The following is a 21,351-nucleotide window of genomic DNA, read 5'->3' on the forward strand; positions in this document are numbered from 1 at the left end:
GAGAAAAATTTGAAAGCAGGAAGACAGAAGCACATTGTCATATATAGGGGAACTTCTATCAGACTGTCAGTAGATTTTTCAGCAGAAAATTTGTAGACCAGGAGGTAGTTAGATGATATGTTCCAAGAGACGAAAGGGAAAAAATCTACTGACCAAGAATACTGTACCTGACAAGGCTCTCCTTCAAAAATAAAGGAGACTTTGCTAGACAAACACAAGCTGTAGAAGTTCATCAGCATTCGACCTTTCCAGAAGAATTGCTAAAGGAACTCTTCCTTGGGATAAAGACTAATAACATAAAACTAAAGTATAAAACTCATGGCAAATGTAAGAGTATGCTCAAAGTTGTGCATAAAATACTTTAAACTCTCATAGTTGTTACAGTAATTTGTTAGTGGACACAAAACATATAAAAATGTAAATTGCAACATCAATAACATTAAAATGGGAAGAGAAATGTTTTAAGTGCAGTTTTTTATTTGCAAAGTTAAGTCATTGATAGCTTTAAGCAGATATTTTGTGTAGGCTTCATAGTAATCACAAAGAAAAGCAAAGAGGATGTACTAAGGGTAAGGGCCAAGGAAGCAAAGCATACCACTACAGAACATCATCACATCACAAACGAAGAGAACAGGAAAGGAAGAAAGGAATAAGTGAAGTATAAAACTGTCAGAAAACAATGAACAAAATGTCTATAGTAGACCCTTATAAAGAGTTAAACGTAAATGAATTATATTCTACAACCCAACATCATAGAGTGACTGAAAGGATTTTAAAAAAGCAATCCAACTACATCAGTTTCTTCTTATCCTCCGGGAATATGTTTCAAGATCCCCAGTGAGTTCCTGAAACCACGAATAGTACTACACCCTGAATATATAATGTTTTTTTCCCTATGTATACATATTTGTGATAGAGTTTAATTTATAAATTGGACTTAGTAAGATATTAACAGCATTAACTAGTAAAATAGAATAATTATAATTACACTTTAGTAAAAGTTCTATGAACGTTGTTTCTTATCTCAAAATATACTGTGCTTGCCCTTGTGATTTTTGTGAGCTGATGCAATGCCTACCTGAAGGGCGAGGTGAAGGATGCAGGCATTTTGTCATGGCTTTGGCTTACTAATGACCCTCTGATGATATGTTAGAAAGAAGATCACAGGCTTCAGATGAGCCTGGATCAACAAGCCTTGATGACATATTTGGGGGTTGTAGAATTGTGGTTGACGGCAGGTAAATGAAACTATGGAAAGCAAAACTTCAAATAAGAGTGGACTACTATATATGCTGCCTAAAAGAGACCTTAGCTAAGAACACACATATACTGAAAATGAATGCATAGGAAAAGATGCCCCCTGTGAATGGTAACCAGAAGAGCAGAGGAGGCTCTACTTACATTGGACAAGATAGACTTTAAGTTAGACACTGTCACAGTATATTAGAAAATGTTATCATATAGTGAGAAGGAGGTCACTTCATCAAGAGCATATGACATTGCTCACTTTGGCAGCACATTTACTAAAACAGGAATGATTCAGAGAAGATTAGCATGGCCCCTGTCAACAATGACATTCAAATTTGTGAAGCATTCCATATTGAAAATAAAAGAGCATATGACAATTGTACATGTATATTCACCCAACATTTGAACACCTAAATGCATAAAGCCAATATTAATGGAACTGAAGGGAGAAATAGATGGCAATATAATAAAGAGTGGGTAAGTTCAGTACCCAACTTATAGCAATAGATAGGTCACCCAGACAGGAAGTCAATAAAGCAATAGCAGACTTGAACACAGTAGAACAACTGGACCTAACAGATATACATATAGAACATTCCACCCAACAGCAGAAGAGTATGTATTCTTTTCAAGTACACACAGAACATTCTCCAGATTAAATAATAAATTGGGCCACAAAACAAGTATTAATAATTTTAAGAAGGTTGAAAACAATTAGCATATTTTTAATTCCCTCCCCCCACATTGTTATAAACCTACAAATCAGTAACAAGAGGAAAATTGTAAAATTTACAATTATACGTGAATTTAAAACTCACTCCTGAACAATTAGTTTGTTAAAAAAGAAAAGGGAAATGGATATTTTTGAGAGAAATGAAAATGGAAACACAACATACCACAACTTTTGGGATGCAGCAAAAGAATTTCTCAAAAGTTTTTCACAATAAATACCTATATTAAAGGAGAAAGAAAGATCCTTCACATAAACAATGTAACTTAATACCCAAAGGAACTAGAAAAAGTAGAACAAGCTAATTGCAGAGTTAGCAGAAGGAAGCTAAAGATACAGAGAAGGAAGAAAAAATAGTTGAGATGAGAAAAACAATTGGAAATATGAATAAAATTATGATTTGTTTGAAAGATAAATCTAGCAAAACTTTAGTTAGACTAAGAAAAAGGAGAAGAAAAATTATAAATGAAAGCAGAATGTCACCATTTATACCATGGGGGTATAAAGGATCTTATGAGATTAAAAATGAACAATTTTATGCCAATAAATTTGATGATATAGAGCAAATGGATACATTCCAAGACATATACAATCTATCAAAACTGAAAAATGATGAAATAAAAATTTAAATAGGCAAATCATGAGTAACAATATTGAATCAAAAACCTCCCAAAGAAAAGTCTATGCACTTATTGCTTCACTAGCTTTGCTATCAAACATTTAAAGAAAAATTATTGCCACTTCTTCTCAAACTCTTCTAAAACATTGAAGAAAAAAAGAACACTTTCAAATTCATGTTATGAGGTCATTTTTACTCTCATACCTTACCAAAGAAGGACACTGTAAGATAATTATTAGACCTAGTAAATATGATGAACATAGATGTAAAAATCCTTAACAAAGTTTTAGCCATCTATATATGATAGCACCAAAAAAGGATTATATACTATAATTTATTGGGACTTACTCTTTGGGTGCAAGATGGTTCAACATATGCACATCCATAATTGTTATACACTGCATTAACAGAATAAAAGACAAAAATCATATGATTGCAAGAGATGCAGAAAAAGCAAGTGACAGAGTTCAGCATCCTTTGATAAAAATTCAGCAAGTTATGTTTAGATGGAATATATGTCAATGTAATAGAGGTCATTTCTGAGAAACCTACACAGTTCCCAAACTCAGTATCAAAAAAGACAAAGATACCCACTTCCACCACTTTAATTTGACAGTACAGAAGTCCTAGAAAGAGCAGTTAAGCAAGATAAAGAAATAAAAGGCACTAAAATTAGAAAGGTAGTACTAAAATGGTCTCTGTTTGCAGATTATATTAGATACAGACAATTCTAAAAATATTCCATCAAGAACTTGTCAGAACTAAGAAAGTTAATGATGTTGCAGGATAGAAGGTCAATATATATATATATAAAAAAAAACCACTTGCAGTTTACACACTAACAATAAACTTCAAAAAAGACACTAAGGAAATAATCCCATTTACAATAGTATCAAAAAGGAACTACTTAGGGATAAAGTTAACCAAGGAGGTGAACAGTCTTTACGCTGAAAATGAGAAGATTGATGAACAAAATTGAAGAAAGACTGAAATAAATTGGAAAATAGCCCATATTCATGGGAATCGATATTGTCAGAATTCCCATCCTACCACAAGTGATCTATGATTCAGTGAAATTCTTACCAAGGTTGCAATGATATTTTTCACAGAAATAGAAAAAGTGGTACTGAAATTCATGTGGAACCACAAAAGACCCCAAGTAGCCAAAGAAATCTTAGGCACAATAAAGCTAGAGACCTCAAAACATACTGCAAAACTATCATAATCAAATCAGCTGGTTATTACCTAGCAACAGGTGTATTGCCAAGAGAACAGACTAGAGAACCCCCAAGTAAATACACACCCTATGTGCCTAATGATTTTTGACAGAGTGACAGAGGTTCCCAGAATACACAGTGGGGAAAGGACAGTTTCTTTTACAATAAATGGTATTGAGAAAACTAGATATTTCTATGCAGAAGAGTGAAATTGAACCCTTACCTCATGCTATATACAAAAATCAACTCCAAATTGATGAAAGACTTATATATAAAACCTGACAATGTGAAACTAATAGAAGACAACAAAAGGAAAAATCTTGCTATTGATTTGGTCAATGAATTTTTTTCTAGATGGTACAGGCAAAATTAGGCAACTGGGATTGCATTGACCTAAAAGTTTATGCACAAAAAAGAAGATATCCATAAACTGAAGAGACAATCTGTGGAATGGGTGAGCACATTTGCAAACTGTACTCCTGATGAGGTGTTCATATCCAAACTATATGAACAACTCAATGACAAAATAAAAAAATTTAAAAAATAGTCCAAGGGCCTAAATAGACATTTCTCAAAAGAAGACATACAGTTAGAATCACTATTGTCAAAAAGACAATAGATAGCAAGTATTGATGAGAATATGGAGAAAAGGGAACTCTTGTTCTCACTTAGCAGAGATGTAAACTGGGATAGCCAATATGGAAAAGATATGGAGGTTCCACAGAAAGGTAAAAACTTCTGTATGATCCAGCACTTTCACTTGTGGGTATGTATCCAGAGAAAATGAAATCAGTATCTTGAAGAGATACCTTTATTTTTATGTTTATGGCAGCATTTTCTACACAGTCAAGATAGAGAGCCTAAGTGTCAACAGGTGCATGGACAAAATGTGGTGTGTGTGTGTGTGTGTGTGTGTGTGTGTGTGTATGTGTGTGTGTGTGTGTGTGTGTAAATGAAGTATTAACCTTAAAAAGGAAGGAAACCTTATCATTCGTAAAAACTTAGAGAAATCTGGAAACAGACTAAGTGAAACAAACCAGCACAGAAAGATAGATACTATATTATCTCACTTATATGTAGAATCTTAAAAATTACGTAAGGAAGCACAGGATAAAATGTAGCTATGAGGGGTTGGGTTGGAAGAAATAAGGAAATATTGGTCAAGAGGTAGAAAGTTCAGTTATGCAGAATGAATAAATTCTGGAGGTCTAATGTATAGCATGGTGGTGGTTGTTTATTGTTAATAATATTACATTGCATATATGAAATTTGTTGAGATGGTCGGTTTTTTTTTTCCTCTCTTTTTGGTACTGGGGATTGAACTCAGGGATATTTTACCACTAAGGTACATCCCCAGTCCCTTTGATTTTTCATCTTGAGATAGTGTCTCTCCCCACATTGCTGAGGTTTTTGCCAATTTGCTGAGACTGGCCTTGAACTTATGATCCTTCTGCCTCAGCCTTTTGAAATGCTGGAATTATGGACATGTGCCACCATGCCCAAGAAAATTGTAGTTCTTAAATATTCACACCAGACACCCAAAAGAAGGTGACTCTGAGACGATGGATATATTAATTAGCTTGATTGTAGGAATCCTCACAATGTATACATATATTAAAATATCCCATTGTATGTCACAAATATACAAAATTTTATTTATCATTTGTACATTATAAATCTCAAAGAATTCCTTAAATTAAAAAAAATTGATCCTCTCCATTTTGTTATTCAATTCATTGCCAGTTGTTTGAATATCAACATATAGACTGCTACAGTGGACAACCTTGTCTGTATGTCTTATTTCTATAGGAAAAATTAGAAGTGGAATACCGCGGTGAGGAAGGGGAGTGTGGTCTTTTAAAACTTCATGTCTTCTATTGTCAGACTGTTACTCAGAAAAATTGTTTCCAGTTTCTATTCACCTGTAGTAGATGAAATGTGATCAGCAGTTCCTCTCCCAGCTTATTTTACCATGTTCTAGACAATGCAGGGCATTGCAATTTAAAAATATTTTGCTAACTTGACGAGTAAAACTAACATACTGGTGTTTTAAATTTTATTTATTCATGTAGTCATGGGATTGAACCCTTTTCATTTTTGTACATCACTTTTTTGTGTGTTCTTTCTATTATTCACTGATCGTCTGTAGCCATTTTTCTGTTTTCCATTTTATTTTTCTTAACATGTACTTTATCCCACCCTTCTGCCTACTTTCCAGCTATTTTTCCATACACTATTCTGAATTTCTTACTTAGATTTTTAATATATATTTTAGGTGGCTCTCTTTTATATTTAAGTATTGTTTTAAAAACTTGTGTTAAATTAAGTAACCATTTGATTTAAAATGGCTTAATGGTGAAGAATATTTGAAATAGTTTAAGTTCTTTTATGCTTCCTGCTGCCCTTTTTATACTTGTGATTTTACTTATTTTGATTGCTCTTATGGTCAGCTCAAGATTGTTTCTAACAAGTTTCATGAAGCCTAATGGAGCAGGGAATGGTGTTGGCATGTTCTCCCGACTCCCTGCACTGAGAGCGACTTCCTATACTTTCTATGTTCGTGTGTCCTTGAGTGGTTCTAGTACAGCTGGGCACAACGCTCTCACTTACGACTGTAGCTATTGTTCCCAGGGCCTCTGGTGTGGTCTGAGGCTGTCTTCCATTTGTTTCCATTTTGGTGAAGCTCTGTTTCTCCTAGGACATTTTCAGTATTTGCTATTTAATTTTTTAGCAGAATATGTTTATGTATTTGTTCAACCATTTTGTAGAGCACAGTTATGCCCTTTCACAACTTTAGAAAATTCTCTATTATTTCCTTGATGGTTCTTATATCTTTGTATTATTCTTTCCTTTCTTCCTTCTCTTTTTTTTTTTTTTGAACCAGAGATTGAGCCCAGGGGCACTTAACCACCGAGTGACTTGTCCATTCCATATCCCTCATCCCCATCCTTTTAAAAAATTTTTATTTTGAGACAGGGTCTCCCTAGGTTGCTTAAATTTCTGAGTCTGGCTTTGAACTTGTGATCCTCCTGCCTCAGCCTCCCATTACAGGTGAGTGCTACTGAGCCTGGCTGTATTCTGCTTTCTTTTGAAGATTCCTTTTATATGTATTTTGGCCTCTGGAATTTTCTGTCATGTCTTATTCCTGTGACCAATTTTTGATTTTCCTTCTAAGTTCTCAGGTCATTTCTTCAGCTCACACATGCAGTAGAGTAATTTGACTTTTCAGCAGCATGCCTTCTGCCATTTACCTTATCTATCATTCTTTTAAATGAAACAATTCAATTCAAAGAAACCAACTCTAAGTATTTCTCATGCTCTTCCATTTCATGTCTGTTTTGTGTCCTTTTTAAAAAATGCAATGTCCTTTTGAGTTAAGCATCTTTTTTAAAAATTGAGAATTTGAAAAACCATGTTTCCTGTCAGTTTGAGTGAGCCTTTTTCTGAAGAAACAGTTTCAGTCCAAGTGTTTCCATCCCTTTGAACTGCAGTGTTTTTGTGTAAGTCTGGTGAGTTCTTGTCTGTTTATCCTCATACAAAGATGACTAGTACTGGCTTATAGGCACATAGTTGAGATTGGTGCTAGGAGAGATTAGTATGGATTCCTGACAAAATCCTTCCCTTGAAGGAGGAAGGAAGAAAATGTGTTCTTACACAGCCAGATGAGAGATTTGATAAATTGGACTGTGCTTAATAACTTGTCTGTGTCTTTATTTGGTGTGGGTGCTTGCAGTATGAGCGAACCAGGATGGGCTTTGGGCCACCCCAGCGTAACTGCCGGCTCCAGTTCCTTGCCTAGCCACGCCTGGTCTCAGAGTGATGGCTTGTAACTGCAGCATCCTGGATCTGTGAGCATCATGGGCTGTGGGCACACAAAGCTGCCCTACTAGAGGGCAGGGGGAGCCCTGCCCTCCAAATACCCTTGCCCTTTTGCTTTGTACTTTGAGTTAGAGGGTGAACACCTCTCTTAGGACCTGATTGTATATTTGCTAGGCTTGTTGCTTTTTTAAACATAGCCATGTGTCAGCCTTTGGCCCTTCCTCCACCAGATTGCACCTATCCTCTTTCTAGCACAGTTCTGTGCCTTTCTGGCACATTGAACACCTTTCCCTGATATTTTGTGCTGCTAGAGGCTTTGATCTCTTTTTATCTTCCATTGTATGTGTTTGGGGGGCTCTGGGAATAGGGCAGTTAGCAGCCTGTGTCTAGACTGACATTTTGCCAGGGGCTACCCCTCCTGCTTTCTTTGGCTATTAAATTCTGAAAATGATCTCACTCATGGATGTCCTCACGTCTAGGAAAAATAGGTCATAAATATTAAGATTGAGAGATGAGAATGGACAGGTGAGTAAGAATGAAAAGCTTCAGTGGTCGTGTGAAGCTGGGAAGATTGGATTTCACTCTTGGACTTATTTACCTCAAGAGTGCCTTTAGCAAAGCTCCTGATTGTTACTTTAAGAAATTGGGATGAAGGAACTCTGGGACAAATCAGCATGGGGGCCAGTTTAGGGTGACCACCTCTTCTGGTTTGTCTGCAGGGGAGGAGACCTCAGGCGATGTGGTTTTCCATGTTAAAACCAGAGAAGTCTCAGGCATCAACTGCAGTGTAAATTATGCTTTTGCCTGTGTGGTTTTTTTTCTATATGAGATGAGATTTCATGCTACAGTGAATGTCCAGAGTGCTCTTTACTCACTGCCGGGGCATGCAGCAAAGAATGACTGCCCTATTTTATGGATGTTTTCTTGAATAATCTGCAAACTCTGATTCCAGTTGTAGATAAAGTCAGGAAGTTTTTACTATATTCTGAGATCACTCGGGCAAAGGTACATTCTTTAATGTTTTCTTTCTAAAAATTATTAGGAGTGGTCTTTGAAAGCGGGGGATGTCTTTTGTATATCCTTTGAGATACATAATCCACGGAGCTTGAGCCACTTTCATCGACTTAGAGTTTTAGATAAATTAGAAGCTCTTAAATGAAAATTACAGGGTTTTTCCTAAAAGTCATAAAGGATTAGAAAGAGTTGGAAACAATTTCAAAAGAGTTGTTTGATTAGAGAGTTGCCAAGGATTAGAGAAAGGTGCCAGCCCCCAAGTGTTGCCGCTGAAGTGGTGTTTGCCAGTCGGCCTTCGTCATATTACACTCATTGTCACTCAGTGGAACAAAAGCACTTAACAAATAAGTTCGTTAAGATGATTTTTTCCCCCATAATGATGTCTGTGGATCCTAATATTAATAGCATGGAAGTCGTAGGCATTAATTTGGATAGATGAGACTGGCATTTGTGTGTTTCCTAGAAATTGTTCAACTCTGGGAACCTGGCCCGGGAAAGTCCCCTTTAAGTCCACTTTTCATGGGGTTTGATTCTGAATCCCCCTTTAGATAAAATAGGATCAATCAGAAATGTTCATAGTTTTCAGAGAGGCCAAAGGGAAGAGAGAGTTATCATTTGGCCTTCTTCTTGTGCTCCAAATATATCACTACTATTTTCATCCTTACCTTATATTGCATTTTGTAGTATTTTTTTAATTTGTAGTATTTTTTTTTAATTTGTAGTATTTTTTTAATACGTAGTATTTTTTTGTAACTTGTAATTTGCTCACCTTCAAACACGTTTTCCTATGAAAATTCCAAGAATTGCTCTTGAACTGGGCATGGTGGTTTATGCCTGTAATCCCAGTGGCTCGGGAGGTTGAGGCAGGAAGATTATGAGTTCAAAGCCAGCCTCAGGAATTTAGTGATGCCCTATGCAACTTAGTGAGACCCTGTGTCAAAATAAAATATAAAAAGGGCTGAGGATATGGTTGAATGCCTCTGGGTTCAGTCCCTGGTACCAAAAATAAATTTTAAAAAAATTGCTCTTGATAACATTCTTTCTCCTACTTCATTTATTCAGTTCGTTAACATGTCCTCTTATCTTTCCCTAAAACATTCCAAATGTGATGACTGCACATCATCCCTCCATCATTCTAGTCCAAGTCACTATCAACTTCTGCAAGACCTGCTATAACGATTTCCTATCTGGTTTTCCTGGGTCAACTCTTGTTTGCCTTTAGTCTTCTCTAGTATTAGCTCTCTGTTACTATAATGAAACACCTGAGGGAGGCTAACTTTATAAAGCAGAGAGGTTTGTTTCTGCTTATGGTTCTGGAGGTGCAAGGTGAAGGGGTTGCATCTGGTGATGATCTTCTTTTTGGCAGAGTCCTTAGATGGAGCATGAGACAGGCAGCACATATGTGTACATGTGTGTCTGGTCTCTCTCTTCATCCAAAGTTACCAGGATTTAATCATGGGAGTCTGCATTAATGACCTGTCTAATCCTAATCACTTTCCTCAACCTCCAGCATCCCCCAAACGGGGATTAGTTTTCTGCCTCTTAGTACCTTACAATGCAGATTAAATTTCAACACAAGACACCTTGGGGGACACTCACACCATATCCACACCATAGCACCCCTCTTTCTGTAAAGCTGACAGAGCGGGCTCTTCACAGTGAGGTCACATTATTTCCCTGCTTAACATTTTCTGAGAGCTTCCCAGAGTGTTTAGGATAAAGCCCCAATCCCTACTGAGACTGGCAGGGACCTCCATAATCTTTCCAATTTCCCCTTGTTCTTGGGTGACTGTGCTTGCTGCCCGGGGTACAGTCACTGGCCCTTCTTCTTCCTCAGGTACAACAAGCAGATCTCCCCTTCAGGGCCAGGGCCTTAGCTGTTTGCCCCAACTAGAATATTCTCACTTGAGCTCTTGGCATTGCTGGCTTCTCATTATTCAGATGTCAGCTTAAATGTCACCAGTGAGTGTTTTGTACAAAGCGGTGCTCTGCTTCCAAGTCCCCGTACTAATTCTTGTTAAGTTATCCTGCTTCATTTTCTCATAGCATTCTACATTTGGATTTGTTTGTTGCATATCTTCCCCTTCATCATCTTACCTCCCTGAGAACAGGTACTTAGTTCTGTTCAGTGTGCCTGGAAACTTGCTTGGTGCTTAGTAATTGCTCACCTTATTTTTATTTTTCCATGTTTTTTTATTGGTGCATTGCAAGTATACATAATGGCAGGATTTGATGCTACAGATTCCTACTGGCACATGACATAACAATACAATTTTGCCAATATATTTCCTCACACACCCTATTTTTAAATTAGCAAGTGAAAAGGTTTTTTTTTTTAAATTTTGTTTTGTTTTATTTTATTTTACTGTTAGAATACCATGGAAGAATAACTTTATATACTTAAGTACTGTATGTTATTGGTCTCAATATGGTCAACTCGAGAGTCTTAAAAAATTTTCCACTTTTTAGTTGATATGTTTTTTAAAATAGTGGTTTTTCTTTTTAATAGTAGTTTAAGGTTTACCACAAAACTGAGCAAAAAGAACAGAGTTCCCTGAACCCCTGCCCCATGCAGTGCAGTCTCCCAGCATCCCACACCAGAGGGAGACACTGATTGCAAGTGATGAGGCTACATTGACATGTCTCTGTCACTCAGTCTATAGTTTATATTATGTTTTACTCTTGATATTGTATATTCTATGGGTTCTGAAAGAGGGATAATGACATGGATCTACCCTAAAAATACTCTGTGCTTGCCCACTCATTCTTCTCTCCCCCATCCCTTGGCAACCCTTGAATCTTTTATTGTCTCTATAGTTTCGACTTTTCCAGAATGTCATATATTTGAAATAAGGCAATGCAGTCTTTTTAGATTGGCTTCTTTAACAGTTTATTTATCTATTGACCTTCTGAAGGACATCTTGCTTTCATCTATGTTTAGCAACTGGTAATAAAGCTGCTATAAACATTTTGTGCAGGTTTTTGAATGGATATATGTTTTTAGCTCCTTTGGGTTGGTGGATCATATGGTGAAAGTGAGCTTAGTTTTATAAGAGACTGTGCCAAACTGTCTTCAGGAGTGACTGTACATTTTGTTTTCTCACTTCCTAGTAATGGGTGAGAGTTCTCGTCCCAGCATTTGGTACTGTCAGTGTTTTGAGACTGTCTGGTATTCTAAGCCATAGGTAGTGGCATCTCATTTTTGTTTTAATTTGCAGTTCCCGAATGATAGATGATGTTGGAAATCTTTTCAATGCTTATTCTTCATTTGTGTTTATTTAGGTCTTTTGCCCACTTTTTAATTGTTTTAGTTTTCTGATTGCTGAGCCCTAAGGGTTCTCAAATATTTTGGATAATAGGCCTTCATTGGACTAGGTCTTGCAAATTCTTTCTCCCAGTCTGTGGGTTGTCTTATTCCATTGGCAGTGTCTTTTGCAGAGCAGAAAGTTTTCATTTTAACAAAGTTAAAAAGAAAGTTTTTTTCAAAGATCATGTCTTTGGTCATGATCATCTAGATTATTCATGATCATCCAGATTTTCTCCTGTGTGATCTTTAGGAGTTTTTATATTTTTACATGTAAGTTTATGATGTAGTTTGAGGTGTGTTTTTTTTTGTGTGTATGTGTGTGTGTGTGTGTGTGGAGGGTGTAGCACTTGTGTCTAGATTCCTTTTGTGTGCATGTATGGATGAAGAAACGGTCTCTCCTGCATTGTATTGCCTTTGCTCCTTTGTCAAAAATCAGTTGATTGCATTACAAGGATTTTGAGCTCCCTGTTCTGTTCCATTGGTCTGTTTGTCTATTCTTTTACCAAAACCACACTGTCTTAGTTACATAGCTTTACAGCAAGGCTTCAAGTCACATCATGTTAGTTCTTAAACTTTCTCTTCTTCTTCCTCAATATTGTGCTGGCTGTTCTGGGCCTTTTGCTTCTCCATGAAAAACTTTGCAGAATCAGTTTGTTAATGTCATCAACTTACTGGGAGTTTGATTGAGATAATAATTGAATTTATAGAACCAGCTGGGAGGAACTGATATCTTGACAATATTGATTTTTAAAAATATTAAATATGAAATATCTAAACTTGTATTTAGTTCTTCTTTAATTCTTTCATCTTAATTTTATGACTTTCCTCATATAGATCCTATACTTATTTTATTGTGTCATGCTGGGGATTGAACCCAGGGTCTTGTGGTGTGAGGCAAGTGCTCTGCCACTAAGCTAAATTCCTGATACCTTGAACAAATTTTAGATTTAAACCTAAATATGGGGGATGCTAATACAAATGATATTGTGTTTTTAATTTCAGATTTTACTTGTTCATTACTGGTGTATAGGAAAGTGATTTTTTATTTTTGGGTGGGCATGCTGGGGATTGAACCCAGGGTCTTGTGCATGCCAGGCAAGTACTCTACCAACTGAGCTATATCCCCAGCCCAGAAAGTGACTTTTAAATAATAACCTTATATCATACAGCCTTGCTATAATTGTTCATTAGTTGCAGGAGATTTTTTGTTGTTGTTGTGTTGTTCTCTCTTAGATTTTTCACATACAGAGTCATGTCATCCTGTGAACCATGACAGTTTCCTTTCTTTCTTCGTTTTCCATACACCTTTTATTTCCTTGTGTTCTTTTACTGTATTAGCTGAGCTTCCAGTATGATGTTGAAAAGAAGTGGTGAGCTGGCTTCAGTGGTGCACACCTATAATCCCAGGAGCTTCAGAGGCTGAGGCAAGAATATTGGAAGTTTGAAGCCAGCCTCAGCAACTTAGTGAGGCCCTAAGCAACTTAGAGAGACCCTGTCACAAAATAAAAAATAAAAGGGCTGGGGATGTAACTCAGTGGTAAGGCCCCTTTGGATTCAATCCTGTCTCCAAAAAAAAAAGAATAAAAAGTAATGAGAGGAGCCATCTTTTTCTTGCGCCAATTTTGCCTTTAGTTTCTTATTTTATGTATGATGTTATCTGTAGGATTTTTTCTTTTTTTAGACATTATCATGTTGAGGAAATTCTTCTTTATTCATGGTTTGCTGAGGTTTTTTTTTTTTGTCATGAATGGATTCCGCATTTTGTCATATTTTTCTGTATCTACTGGTGTGATGATGTAGTTTTTCTTCTATAGACTGTGGATTTGATGGACTTGCATTGAATAATTTTCAGATATTGAACCAGTTTGCATACTTAGGAAAAATCCCTCGTGGTCATAGTGTACAATTCTTTATATTCATTGTTGAAATTATTTCTCTCATATTCTGATGAGGATTTTTCATCTGTGTTCATGAGAGATGTTGGACTTCAGTTTTCTTGTAATGTTGTCTGGTTTTGGTATAAGGATTATTCTGGTCTCAGAAAATGAATTTCAGTATATTCTGTGTTTTTATCTTTGACAGATTGTAAATCATTTGTATGCCATCTTTAAATGTTTGGTAGAACTCAACAATGAACATTGCCTAGCTTCTATTTTGCTTTCTGTTTTGGAAGGTTATAAATTACTGATTCAGTTTTTAATAGAGCTATGACTATATTGTCTATTCTTTTTTTTTAAACAGACACTTTTACTTTATTTATTTATTTTTATTTGGTGCTGCTAAGGATAGAACCCAATGCCTCACATATGCTAGGCAAACACTGTACCACTAGCTACAGCCCAGCCTCTATATTGTCTGTCTTTATGTGAGATTTAGCAAATCGCATTTTTTGAGGAATTGGTCCATTTAACCTAGGTTATCAACTTTTGGTGCATAGACGTAGTTGTACTACGTGAGTATTATTATTCTCTTAATGTCTATAGGATCTGTAGTGATGTCATTTCTTTCATTGGCTCATTTTGTTCTCTTGGTCTGGCTAGAAGTTATTAATTTATTGATCTGGTGAGTGAACCAGTTTTTAGTTCCAATGATTTATCTCTGTTGGTTTACTGGTTTTTATTTTAATGGTCTGCCTTAATTTTTATGTCTTTTTCTCATGCTTACTTCGGATTAACGTGCTCTTCTTTTTCTAATTTCCCAGCTGGAAGCTTAGATTAATGAGTCTAGATCTTTTTCCTTTCTAATATACACATTTGATGCTATAAAATTTTCTCTAAGCAGTGTATCTAACAAATTTTGATAAGTTGCATTTTTATTTTCATTTAGTTCACAATTGTTTATGATTTTCTTGAGATTTCTTCTTTGAGCCATATTTTATTTAGAATTGTTAAATATCCACATATTTTGGGATTTTTAAAAATTGAATTTTATTAATTCCATTGTGGTCTAAGGTTGGATGTTACATGATTTTCATTGTTTTAGATTTGGCAATGTGTGTTTTGTGGCTCAGAGCATGGTCTATCTTGATGACTGTTTTGTGTGAGCTTGATAGAATGTACATTCTGCTGTTGAATGAAATTGTGTACTAATGTTGTTATGGTTTGGATGTGAAGTGTCTCTCAAAAGCTCACATGTGAGACAAAGCAAGAAGGGTTAGAGGAGAAATGATTGGGTTATCAGGGCTTTAACCCAATCAGTGAGTTAACCATCTGATGGGATTGATTGAGTCGTAACTGAAGGCAGGTGGGGTGTGGCTGGAGGGGGTGAGACATTGGGGGCATGGCTTTAGGGTATATATTTGTGTCTGGTGAGTGGAGTTCTCTTTCTCTCTCTCCTTCTTGACCATCATGTGAGCTGCTTCCCTCTACCACACTCTTCTACCATGATATTCTGTCTCACCTTGAGCCCTAAGGAATGAAGTTGGCCTCCTATGACTGAGACCTCTGAAATCATGAATTCCCAAATAAACTTTTCTTCCTCTACAATTGTTCCAGTTGGGTCTTTTAATCACAGCAGTAAAAAAGCAGACTAAAATATATGTCGGTTATATCCGATTGATTGATAGTGTTGTTGAGTTCAGCTGTGTTCTTAATGATTTTCTGCCTGCTGCATTTGACCTTTCTGACAGGAATGTTTAAGTCTTTAACTGTAATCATTGATTTGTCTATTTCTTCTTTCACTGCTGTCAGATTTTGCTTTACATATTTTGATGCTCTATTGTTAGGTGCATACACATTAAAGATAGTTATGTTTGTCTGAGAGAATTGACCTCTTTATCATTATGTAATGTCCTTCTTTATCCATTATATTTGTTCTGATGTCTTCTCTCTCTGAAATTAATATAGCCAGTTCATCTTTCTTTTGGTTAGTCTTAGAATAGTGTCTGTTTCTCCATCCCTTTACTTTTAATCTATATGTGTTTTTATACTGCAGTTAGGTTGCTTGTAGACAACATATAGTTGGACCTTGCTTTTTGATCCATACTGATAATTTTTTTATGAATTCAGAAATAATATTAAAGTTTATTTTAATATTCCAGAGGCAAATCCACATATTTCTAAAATAGAAACACACATATAAGCAAAACATACTTGTATTTAGACTAATATGGTATATGAATCACTTGCCAAGTGGGAGTCCAAGTCCATTTCTTGCCCCTTCTCTACCTCAAGTATTGTTGACTACAGATTAGGAACTATTGTGTTTATCATTTTACCAGCAAGGAAATAAAGTTCAAGAAGGTCATGTGCATTGTCCAAATCATAGAGTTAGAAAGAAAGTAGGACTGGAACCAGAATGTTTGATTTTTCTTCTAAAGCCTTTTAGCAGAGTTAGCACCCGCCTAAACCATTTGTTACCAGTGCAGTCTTGGGCTGATAACCTCACCTTACTAAACCTAATACCTCATTCATGCAAGTGAGTAATGGTATTTCATATAGATGCTTTCCCTGAAAGCACAGGACCTGATCCTAAGCAAGTTCTCTATGCACATTGGCTATAGTTGTGTTTAGACTGTTGATGTGTGAAGTGATTATTGACATAGTTGATTATCTGCTGTATTTGTTACTGTTTTCTATTCATTGTCCTGGTTTTTCATTTTCTTTTTTATATTCTGCGTTTTCTGCCATTTGTGGTTTTGAGAATTCTGTTTTATATAATTCTATTTTCTTTCCTTTTCTTAACATATTAATAATACTTTTTATATGTATTTTTAAAATAGTGCCCTATAGTTTGCAATATTTGTTTACAACTAATCCAAGAATTCTTTCAAATAGCACTATGCCACATCAAGGTTTGTACAAATGCATTAAAATAACAAAGTATTCCTAATGCCTCTCTCTGATTATTTGCATCACTGTTATCATTTATTTCCCTTATACATAAACATTCATAAGCATGTATTATGCATATATAATTGAATACATGTTTCTTTTTTTGTAAATAATTGTTATCCATTAGAGCAATTAATAATAAAAAAGATCATTTTTATTTTAGTTTTACATCTTTCTTCTCTAATGCTCTTTCCTTATGTGGACCTCAATTTCTGACCTATATCATTTTCCCTCTGACAGACTTCTTTTAACATTTCTGGGAAGTAAGTCTACTGGCAACAATCCCCTCAATTTGTATTTGTCTGGGGTCTTTATTTCTTCTTCACTTTTGAAGGATAATTTTATAGGATACATAATTCTAGGTTGCTTTGTTTGTTTTGTTTTGTGTTTTAATAACCACTTAGTATTTCACTTTATGCTGCTTTTTAGGTGGAGGGGTTGCCTTTGTCCCATTTGAGCTGGCGTCTTGCTTTGTGGCCCAGGCTGGTCTCCAACTCCTGAGCTTTCAGCAGTTCTTCTGCATCAATCTCCTTGGTAGCTGGGGCTACCAGTGTGTGTTGCTGCACCCAGCTCACTTTCAACTCTTCTTGTGTGTTGTGCGTGGTTTCTAAAGAGAAGTCAAATGTAATTTGTTTCTTTTTGGATAAATTATTTTCCTCTCTGGCTTTGTCAAGATTTTATCTTTGATTTTCTTCAGTTTGAATATGATATGCCGAGGTGTATGGCATTATTATTATTATTATGTTACTATTGGTGTTTGCTTGGTGTTTTCTGAGCTTCTGGATCTGTGGTTGGGCATCTAATGGTAATTTATGGAAAAGTATTAGTCATTATTGCTTGTTATTTTCTTTAGTTCCTATCTGTATTTTCCTTCTGGTATTCCCACTGTATACACATTCATACATTACACTTTTTGTAATTGCCCCATTGCTCTTGAATATTCTTTTCCTTTTTTTTTTAAATTTTCTATCTTTTTTTGATTTCAGTTTTGGAAGTTTCCATTAACATATCCTAAAGCTCAGAGATCTTTCCTCTGCCATGTCCTATTTGCTAATGAGCCCATCAAAGGCATTCTTCATTTCTGTTACAGTGTTTTTGATCTCTAGAATTTCTTTTTGATTCTTGGATTTCCATCCCCTTGCTTACATTATCCATCTGTTCTTGCATGTTGTCTACTTTGTCCTTTAGGTCCCTTAGCATATTAATCATAGTTTTAAAAATTCATGTTCTGATAATTCTAACATTCCTGTCAGAGCTGAATCTGGTTCTTAATTTTGCTCAGTTTATTCAAGCTGTGCTTTTTGCCTCTTAGAATGCCTTATAAGGGGCTGGAGATAGATATAGCTCAGTTCGTAGAGTGCTTGCCTTGCATGCACAAGGCCCTCAGTTCAATCCCCAGCACTACAAAAAAAAAAAAAAAAAGAAAGAAAGAAAGTAAGAAAGGATGCCTTATACATTTTCCTTAAGGGCAGACATGATATACTGGATAAAATGGAATTATTGTCAGTAGGCCTTTAGTAACATCATGGTGTGGTATGTGGGGAAGGGAAATGGTATGTGCTGTTATGATTATTTCTCAGTCTTTTAGTGACTCTGTACCCCTGAACTGTGAAATTTCACAAGCAATTCTCATTTTTCTTACCGTTCTTGATTGGGACAGGATTCCAAGTGGAGGCTCAAGTTATATATTTTTCTTCCTCCATGTGGAAATCTAATTGGAGCTGAAGGTGGGTATTTCCATTCTCCCACATGGAAAGCTAGAGTTGGCTGGATTAGAAATTTTTCCTCCCTCAGGTCAACTGGGATCTGATAAATCCTAATAAGTTAGGTTCTGGTAAAATAGTTTCTCTTGACTGCAGGCCTTGTGAAGAAGAGCAGAATGTTCTGGTGTATTTCAGCATGGCTAATTTCCTCTCCTGGTATGGAAGAAAGAGGAGATTTTTCTCAGATTCACTGTGGGAACTTGGTAAAACTTCTGGAGAAAAAACTCACAAATTTGTGGGGGGCCTTCTATCTCGGGGTCCCCTGGATTTTTTAACACTCAGTTTGTCCTCATGGAATCTCAGCAATTCAGTGATTATAGTTTAGGTTTCCCTACTCTGATACTGGTTCCTGCAGATATTTCTGCTTGTTGGTTTTTACTCTGTGAAGTTGTGACTTTCTATTTCCAGACTCTCTGTCTCTTGCCATATTCTGGGACAGCCGTTTGCCTTATGATCTCACTTCTCTAATGGATATTAGAAGAGCTTTGATTTTTGAGTTTGTTTTCTTACTTGTCAGGCTGGAGTGATGGCTTTTAAGTTCCTTATATGTCAGACTAGAAACTGGGAAGTCCTGGTAATATTTAAATTGTTTTATTGACATTGAATGTAGATGATTCATATGTAGTGATGTCTAATAATTTAAACTATACGATTCTTTTTTTTTTCAAAATGATTTCTCTCTAAAAATGTGCAGATTAATGTAACTAAATCAATCATATATAGAAAATACCTAACATGCCCAGAAAGTTCCCCATGCCCCTTTGCAGTCAGTTTCCTACCCTGGGCCTCCATCTAACACCTGCTCACCTACTGATCTGTGTTCTACTATTATGATATTGTTTTTTTTTTTTTAAGGACTGTCTTAGAATTATGTTGTAAATAATCAAAAAGATTTTCTCTTGTTTTATGCTAGAAGTTTTTTGATTTGGCCTCTTACATTTAGGTTTATGATTAATTTTGAGTGACCAGGATAGTAATTCTTGTATAAAATGGTTTATGAGTTATTTCTTCTGCTTCTATTTTCTTGAACAATTAGGGTAGATCTGGTATTATTTTTTCTTACCTGCTTGTTAAAATTCAATAGTGAAGTCATCTTGGCCTGAAATTTTCTTTGTGGGAAGATTTTTAACTATAGTTGCTGTTTGCTTAATAAGATGTAGAACTATTCTTATCAGGCAGTCCTGAGTTGTAGCATGGTTTGATTCTTGGCCTTTACCCACGAGATGCCAGTAGCAGCCCTGTTCTCTCTCAGTTGTTATTTTCTTTTTAACTTTATTTAACTTATTTATTTATATGTGGTACTGAAGATCAAACCCAGGACCTTGTGCATGCGAGGTGAGCGCTCTACTGCTGAGCCACAACCGCAGCCCCTCTCTCAGTTATTATTACAGAAATATTTCTCTATACATTGCTAAAAGTCCTTTGGGAACTACCAGGAAGGTGGTAATGACAAAATTGTTTGAGAACTGCTAATCTTAGGTTTACAATATACATCTTTAACTTACCACAATGTACCTTCAAAAGTTAGTATACTGTAGTGTAGCATAGATAATCAAGTAGTGTAATATTCTAATTTAACAATCTAGTAGACTTTCATTTCTTCTATCTCTTGTGCTATTTGCATGTATTTTACTTCTGGTTTATGTTTTAATTCTCAGTATACTGTTGTTATTTGAGTTTTAAACAATAATTTGTCTTTTGATGCTATGTTTTATTTACAACACTTTATTTTAGGGACAGATGCAGATGTTATTTTTCTTTGGGCTGATGAAATAACTACTTTTTAAAACAGTGTTATATTTTATTTATTTTTTAAAATACTAGTGTGCTAAATATAAATTGCTTTTTCTGAAGTTTTTATTTCACTTTCATTTTGAACAGATATTTTCACTTGGGATGCAATTCTAGACTGACATTTGTTTTCTTTGAGTATTTTTAATGTGTCACCAGATCCTCTCCTCTGTTTTATGACCACAGATGGTAAATCTGTAGTCATCCTAATCTTTGCCCCTCTAGATATAATATGTACCCTTTTCTATCTTTTGTTTAACATTTTCTCTTTTATCACTGATCAGAATTTGATTATGATATTACATTAGTTTGGTCTTTTTAAAATTTTGCTTTAAGTTTTCTGAGCCTCTTAATTCTTGTTGTTGTCACCAAATTGGGGATTCTTTTGGATATCATCTCTTCAAAAAATCTTTTTTAGTCATTCTCTCTCGTTTGGGACTCATGTTACATTGTTAATTTATGTTAAAGTTAGTATTGTTCTACCAGTCATTGAAATTCTTTTAGTTTTTGGTAGTTTCTCTCTTTTCCTTAATTTTGGATAGTTGGTGTTTTTGTGTGTTCTAGTTCACTTATCTCTTCTCCTGCAGTGTCTAAATTTCCCTTAATCTCATTCAGCAGGAGTTTTGATCTTTAAGACCTTCATTATATGTGTACAAGATGACATATTCATATGTAAAAAAGATGTTTATATTTTACAAGCTTGTGTATTTTTTTCTTCTTTGCTCTTTTTTCCTTTTTTTTTTAAATAGTGGCATGAAAAATAACTTATCCTACAATTGATGCCATCTTAGAATCAGTGAAAATCTATTTCTTTTTGTAAGTGGATTGCAGTCCACTAAACTTAAACTTTTACTGGTCAGTAACAGGATGCCAAATGTGTGTTGGTAAATAGAGGTTTCAGGTAGGGATAGAGAAATGTGCCCTCCTTCTGTTTTAATACAGCCAGCAATGTTTGAGAAGGTTGAGAATGCTGAGAGTATTTTTTATAATTTTAAGAAAAATTTTTAAAAT

The 21,351-nt window shown here is 35.5% G+C and overlaps 1 protein-coding gene and 2 non-coding genes across 5 annotated transcripts in view; 2 read left to right on the forward strand and 1 right to left on the reverse strand.

Annotated features, from left to right (window-relative positions):
* Fto (FTO alpha-ketoglutarate dependent dioxygenase) overlaps positions 1 to 21,351 on the forward strand; it is a 366,796-nt gene that overhangs the window by 138,399 nt on the left and 207,046 nt on the right. The gene's annotated exons all lie outside the window — the stretch shown is intronic.
* LOC120888180 (U6 spliceosomal RNA) lies at positions 1,500 to 1,605 on the forward strand. The gene has a single exon (XR_005731685.1). It is a non-coding gene; the product is annotated as a U6 spliceosomal RNA (small nuclear RNA).
* On the reverse strand, positions 13,008 to 13,080 carry Trnaa-ggc (transfer RNA alanine (anticodon GGC)). The gene has a single exon. It is a non-coding gene; the product is annotated as a tRNA-Ala (tRNA).

The sequence above is a fragment of the Ictidomys tridecemlineatus genome, chromosome 15 (assembly GCF_052094955.1).
Source record: "Ictidomys tridecemlineatus isolate mIctTri1 chromosome 15, mIctTri1.hap1, whole genome shotgun sequence".
In the NCBI taxonomy this organism is placed as follows: domain Eukaryota; kingdom Metazoa; phylum Chordata; class Mammalia; order Rodentia; family Sciuridae; genus Ictidomys; species Ictidomys tridecemlineatus.